Genomic DNA, 6,000 nt, shown 5'->3' with positions numbered 1-6,000 from the left:
TTCATACAACTAAATACTGCTTCAGTAAAAATCTTTGTTCGGAAAACACCCCAGTAATAAGATGTTCCTAGGAAATGAAAGACATACCACTGTTATCTTTTTTGTTGAAAGTAGAGTAAATTATTATGCAGGCTGAGAGGGGTTCCCAAACGTTTTCATATGACTGTATGTATAAGAATTCCCACATCTCTAGTTTTCTTTGTAAAGCTGGAATGGAACATTTGGCTAGTCCAGTCTTTTTGCAGCTGGAACTGATCCTTGCTTAATAAGTGAGTTTCCTGTAAAAATACTATTTTAGCGTGTAGACCTGTTAGGTGAGAGTTTACTTTCTTTCTCTTTAATTCATGATTCAGGCCTTTAACATTCCAGCTCAGAAAGTTAACTGTCCCATCATGGAAAAATTGATTCTGAATTTTTGATGTAATTTTGTAGTCTTAACTGGAAGTGAGACAGCTTTGGCCTTAATTTCCAGTTTTCCCAGAAGTTATTGCCAGGCAGCCTATTGTTACGTTGGTAATTATAATTATAAGGAGTAAAAGGACAGATTAGATATAGCTTACTCTCTTTCTCTCCCCCCCCTTATTCCCCCACCCCCCCCATTTTGCCTCCCCACGTGAGGCTGGATCCCACTTCACAAAGTCCCAGTCCTCTGACATACCTAGAGACAAAGCACGTCTAAAACAAAACAAGCCCCCAAGCAGCGGAGTATGAGGATTAAAACTGAGATACAGTGCATCTGGAAAGTATTCACAGCGCATCACTTTTTCCACATTTTATTATGTTACAGCCTTATTCCAAAATGGATTAAATTAATTTTTTTCCTCAGAATTCTACACACAACACCCCATAATGACAACATGAAAAAAGTTTACTTGAGGTTTTTGCAAATTTATTAAAAATAAAAAAACTGAGAAATCACATGTACATAAGTATTCACAGCCTTTGCTCAATACTTTGTCAATGAACCTTTGGCAGCAATTACAGCCTCCAGTCTTTTTCAATATGATGCCACAAGCTTGGCACACCTATCCTTGGCCAGTTTCGCCCATTCCTCTTTGGAGCACCTCTCAAGCTCCATCAGGTTGGATGGGAAGCATCAGTGCACAGCCATTTTAAGATCTCTCCAGAGATGTTCAATCGGATTCAAGTCTGGGCTCTGGCTGGGCCACTCAAGGACATTCACAGTGGCCCTGGATAAGCATTGTAAACACTAATGCAATAATAACAATAAACCAAGGGTATGATGTTAAACAGTCTCCTTTAGAATAGTAAAAAGAAAAAAAAAAAAGAAAATGTTACAACTTTTGTTTTATTTATGACCACTCTCTGAAGAAGGGTTCACAGATGAATTCACCATTGAAACTTGTTACCGGTAAGTATAATAAGGTGATTGAAATCACCTACCATCATGAGGAATGTCAGTCTGTACTAGTTTCAGTCTTTCAGCGAATGTGTCGAATATGGTCATCAACATTGATTGACTGCCTGGTAAAGCTGAAACTTTACAACAGCATTGTGGTGCCTTGAGCTTTATGTGACTGTGAGACTTGTGAGTACACTGTCAGTGTGACCTGCCCAAACTGGATGACACGGTCACTGGTCGTTGAATGTGCCTGACTGGTCACATGCTCAATCTACCCAACCACTGAATTCCTCAAGACAGCAATAAACTGGAAATCAAAAAATTGAAAACAAAAGCAGGACTCCCTTTCAATACTTGGGAAATTACCTAATGCAAAGACTTCAAAGCAGTCAACATTGACTGGAAAAAAGCTGCAAAAATTTTGGCTGATTATGATCATTTGAGAAAGCTTGCTGCCCTATACACTGAGTGGTGCAGGAGGCTCTAAGTCTTAAATCTAAGTAAGGTAGCCAAGATGCTTTTAAATTTAGCATCAGGCAAGTACTCTACATTGCGTATATTTTTTATTTCCTCTAAGTCTCACTAGGTCCCTGTAGCATGGCAGTCACTTTGAATGTTCCTTATTTTATAGCATTTCTTCTGTACCTCATTTTTGAACTGAAGACACTAGAATGGTGTGTGAGACCCATGACTACAATGGTAACACAGCTCCTGCTTGTAGACTTCAGTGTCACTCTTTCCATTTCTGTGAGCTTATTCAAATTTCCAGGTTTTTCAAGACAATGTAATTCTAATTCATCCTTAGCCACTGTCTTCCATTGAAACAGGGATCTCCAGTGCTCACTGAAAACTCATTATTGTCACTATTAGTAGTTTTTTTTTTTTTTAGAATGTTAATCAGTTTTGCAGCTTTTGTAATTTTTTTGTTTTTTAAATTTGGTGACCTATGCAGGAATTTGCTTCTTCCTAATTTGTCTTTTTGTTTATGACACTAAAAGTGTCTCACGATCACCACTGGTTTTGTTGACTTTGACAAACAGTTCTGCATAATTTTCATAATGTTGCTAAAACTAGTGTTAGTGACTTTGCGGAACAGTTGAACTATGGAGAAGGCCATATGCTTTTCCTCCACCAGTGGAATAGGTACAAAAACACAGTTATCTTCATATAAGTCTTTACCATTAAAGTACTGTTCAATCTGCTCAACATACACACTGCATTCTTCTACAGTGTTATCAATCAAGTTAATGGTATGTATATTCAGCAAGACTCAGGAGGCAGTGTAGTCTTGCAGGTTATAGAAACAAATCCAGTACATGTTTTTAAGTCATACTCAAGTGTATCCTACACTTTTAAACACTGTATTTCACTCATAATATAAACACAAAGGAAATGATAGTAAAGGGAAAGCAGTAAACTGTTACTTTAATAAACATTTTGAATCACACCCATAAAGGCACTTATAATAAAACATAAACAGAAGGAAGACATCACTAATAGACTACATTCTAGACATGACAAATTCATAACACTATTATTATTATTGGGTAGTATACTAGCACTCTGTTTGCTGCTTCATTAGACCATAGGAATGGACTAGACGAGAACCAGCCACTCAGCTCAATAAATCTTGCCAGAACTATCCACTTAAATTCTCCAAAATAACATTGAGTTTTGAAACATTCTGTTAGCCTTCTTAATGGCCTCTGAACACTTTTTGGCAGTTGATAATGACGAGTCCACTATGACTCCAAAATCTCATAAGGTGTACTTTTGATTTTCAGACCTCCCTTTGTGTATTCAATTCTAACGTTTTTACTTCATACATGTAATACTTCCATCCATCCATTTTCCAACCCGCTGAATCCGAACACAAGGTCACGGGGGTCTGCTGGAGCCAATCCCAGCCAACACAGGGCACAAGGCAGGAAACAATCCTGGGCAGGGTGCCAACCCACCGCAGGACACACACAAACACACCCACACACCAAGCACACACTAGGGCCAATTTAGAATCGCCAATCCACCTAACCTGCATGTCTTTGGACTGTGGGAGGAAACCGGAGCGCCCGGAGGAAACCCACGCAGACACGGGGAGAACATGCAAACTCCACACAGGGAGGACCCGGGAAGCGAACCCGGGTCCCCAGGTCTCCCAACTGCGAGGCAGCAGCAATACCCACTGCGCCACCGTGCCGCCATGTAATACTTTACATTTACTAAAGTTAAATTTCAAAATCTGCCCAAGCCTGTATTCTGTTCAAATCCCTCTGTAATGATTAAATGGATTTTAGATTATTTGACAGTCCACCAAGCTTGGCATCATCTGAAAACTTAATGAGCTTGTTACTTATATTCCTATCAAAATCATTTATATACTGTACTAGCTGTGTAAGCCTGTGCTGTAAAAAACCTGGGGTCCTAGAAATTGTTGAAATCGTCAGAAAAAAAACTGAAATGTAGAGATGTCAGGTAATTGAAAGGAACTACTCTGGGCATCTCTCTCCTAGGAAGATTTTTGATCTTTTGCCGACATGCTCACATCGCTTGTGCATTAGCCTCAAATCAACTCCAGGCCTTTTATCTGCTTAATTGATAATGACATAACGACGGACTTGCCCACACCTACCCATGAAATAGCCTTTGAGTCAATGTTAAAAAAATGCTTTAGTTGCCTCACATTTTTATGCAATCATTTTGTTCACCCCACTGAATTAAAGCTGAAAGTCTGCACTTCAACTGCATCTGAGTTGTTTCATTTAAAATTCATTGTGGTAATGTACAGAACCAAAATTAGAAAAAAATTGTCTTTGTCCAAATATTTATGGACCTAACTGTATATTAGCGGTGAGAGGAAAAGTTAAAGGGATACCGCTTTGCCAATGTTAGTGGCTAAGCAACTTTGTCTTTCTTCTGAGGTTTCGTTTTGCTGACGTGCTGGCCTCGCTTGTGTTATTAGCGGCTAGGCAAATTTCCTCAGAGGGGGGCCCTTACCCCGACTCCACCTCTCACTTCTGGGCTGGACAGACACACATACTTACACGCATAGGCGTTTATATATAGGACTAGGAGCTATGCCCTCTGCTTGCTTTGCTCACCAACCCCCCGGCCTGAGCTATGTGCCAACCACTTCGCGTCTCTGCCGCTCGCGTATGTGGATTTCACTTTCACCAAACAACAAATCTTTTAATTCTCACAGATACACCTCTTCATTGGGAAGAGACACTACTTTTCCCTGATGGCAACACGAATTAGACGATCTACAACTCTTCAAATTAAAATTTAAATCCAAACATTATCTGCATCTACATCCGGAAAATATTCACAGCGCATCACTTTTTCCACATTTTGTTATGTTACAGCCTTATTCCAAAATGGATTAAATTCATTTTTTTCCTCAAAATTCTACACACAACAGCCCCTAATGACAACAAGAAAAAAGTTTACTTGAGGTTTTTGCAAATTTATTAAAAATAAAAAAACTGAGAAAGCACATGTACATAAGTATTTACAGCCTTTGCTCATTACTTTGTCGATGCACCTTTGGCAGCAATTACAGCCTCAAGTCTTTTTGAATATGATGCCACAAGCTTGGCACACCTATCCTTGGCCAGTTTCGCCCATTCCTCTTTGCAGCACCTCTCAAGCTCCATCAGGTTGGATGGGAAGCGTCGGTGCACAGCCATTTTAAGATCTCTCCAGAGATGTTCAATCGGATTCAAGTCTGGGCTCTGGCTGGGCCACTCAAGGACATTCACAGAGTTGTCCTGAAGCCACTCTTTTGATATCTTGGCTGTGTGCTTAGGGTCGTTGTCCTGCTGAAAGATGAACCGTCGCCCCAGTCTGAGGTCAAGAGCGCTCTGGAGCAGGTTTTCATCCAGGATGTCTCTGTACATTGCTGCAGTCATCTTTCCCTTTATCCTGACTAGTCTCCCAGTCCCTGCCGCTGAACATCCCCACAGCATGATAGTGCCACCACCATGCTTCACTGTAGGGATGGTATTGGCCTGGTGATGAGCGGTGCCTGGTTTCCTCCAAGCGTGATGCCTGGCATTCACACCAAAGAGTTCAATCTTTGTCTCATCAGACCAGAGAATTTTCTTTCTCATGATCTGAGAGTCCTTCAGGTGCCTTTTGGCAAACTCCAGGCAGGCTGCCATGTGCCTTTTACTAAGGAGTGGCTTCCGTCTGGCCACTCTACCATACAGGCCTGATTGGTGGATTGCTGCAGAGATGGTTGTCCTTCTGGAAGGTTCTCCTTTCTCCACAGAGGACCTCTGGAGCTCTGACAGAGTGACCTTCGGGTTCTTGGTCACCTCCCTGACTAAGGCCCTTCTCCCCCGATCGCTCAGTTTAGATGGCCGGCCAGCTCTAGGAAGAGTCCTGGTGGTTTCGATCTTCTTCCAGTTACGGATGATGGAGGCCACTGTGCTCATTGGGACCTTCAAAGCAGCAGAAATTATTCTGTAACCTTCCCCAGATTTGTGCCTCGAGACAATCCTGTCTCGGAGGTCTACAGACAAATCCTTTGACTTCATGCTTGGTTTGTGCTCTGACATGAACTGTCAACTGTGGGACCTTATATAGACAGGTGTGTGCCTTTCCAAATCATGTCCAATCAACTGAATTTACCACAG

This window comes from Erpetoichthys calabaricus, chromosome 1 (genome assembly GCF_900747795.2).
Source record: "Erpetoichthys calabaricus chromosome 1, fErpCal1.3, whole genome shotgun sequence".
Lineage (NCBI taxonomy): Eukaryota > Metazoa > Chordata > Cladistia > Polypteriformes > Polypteridae > Erpetoichthys > Erpetoichthys calabaricus.
This window is presented reverse-complemented; position numbering follows the sequence as displayed.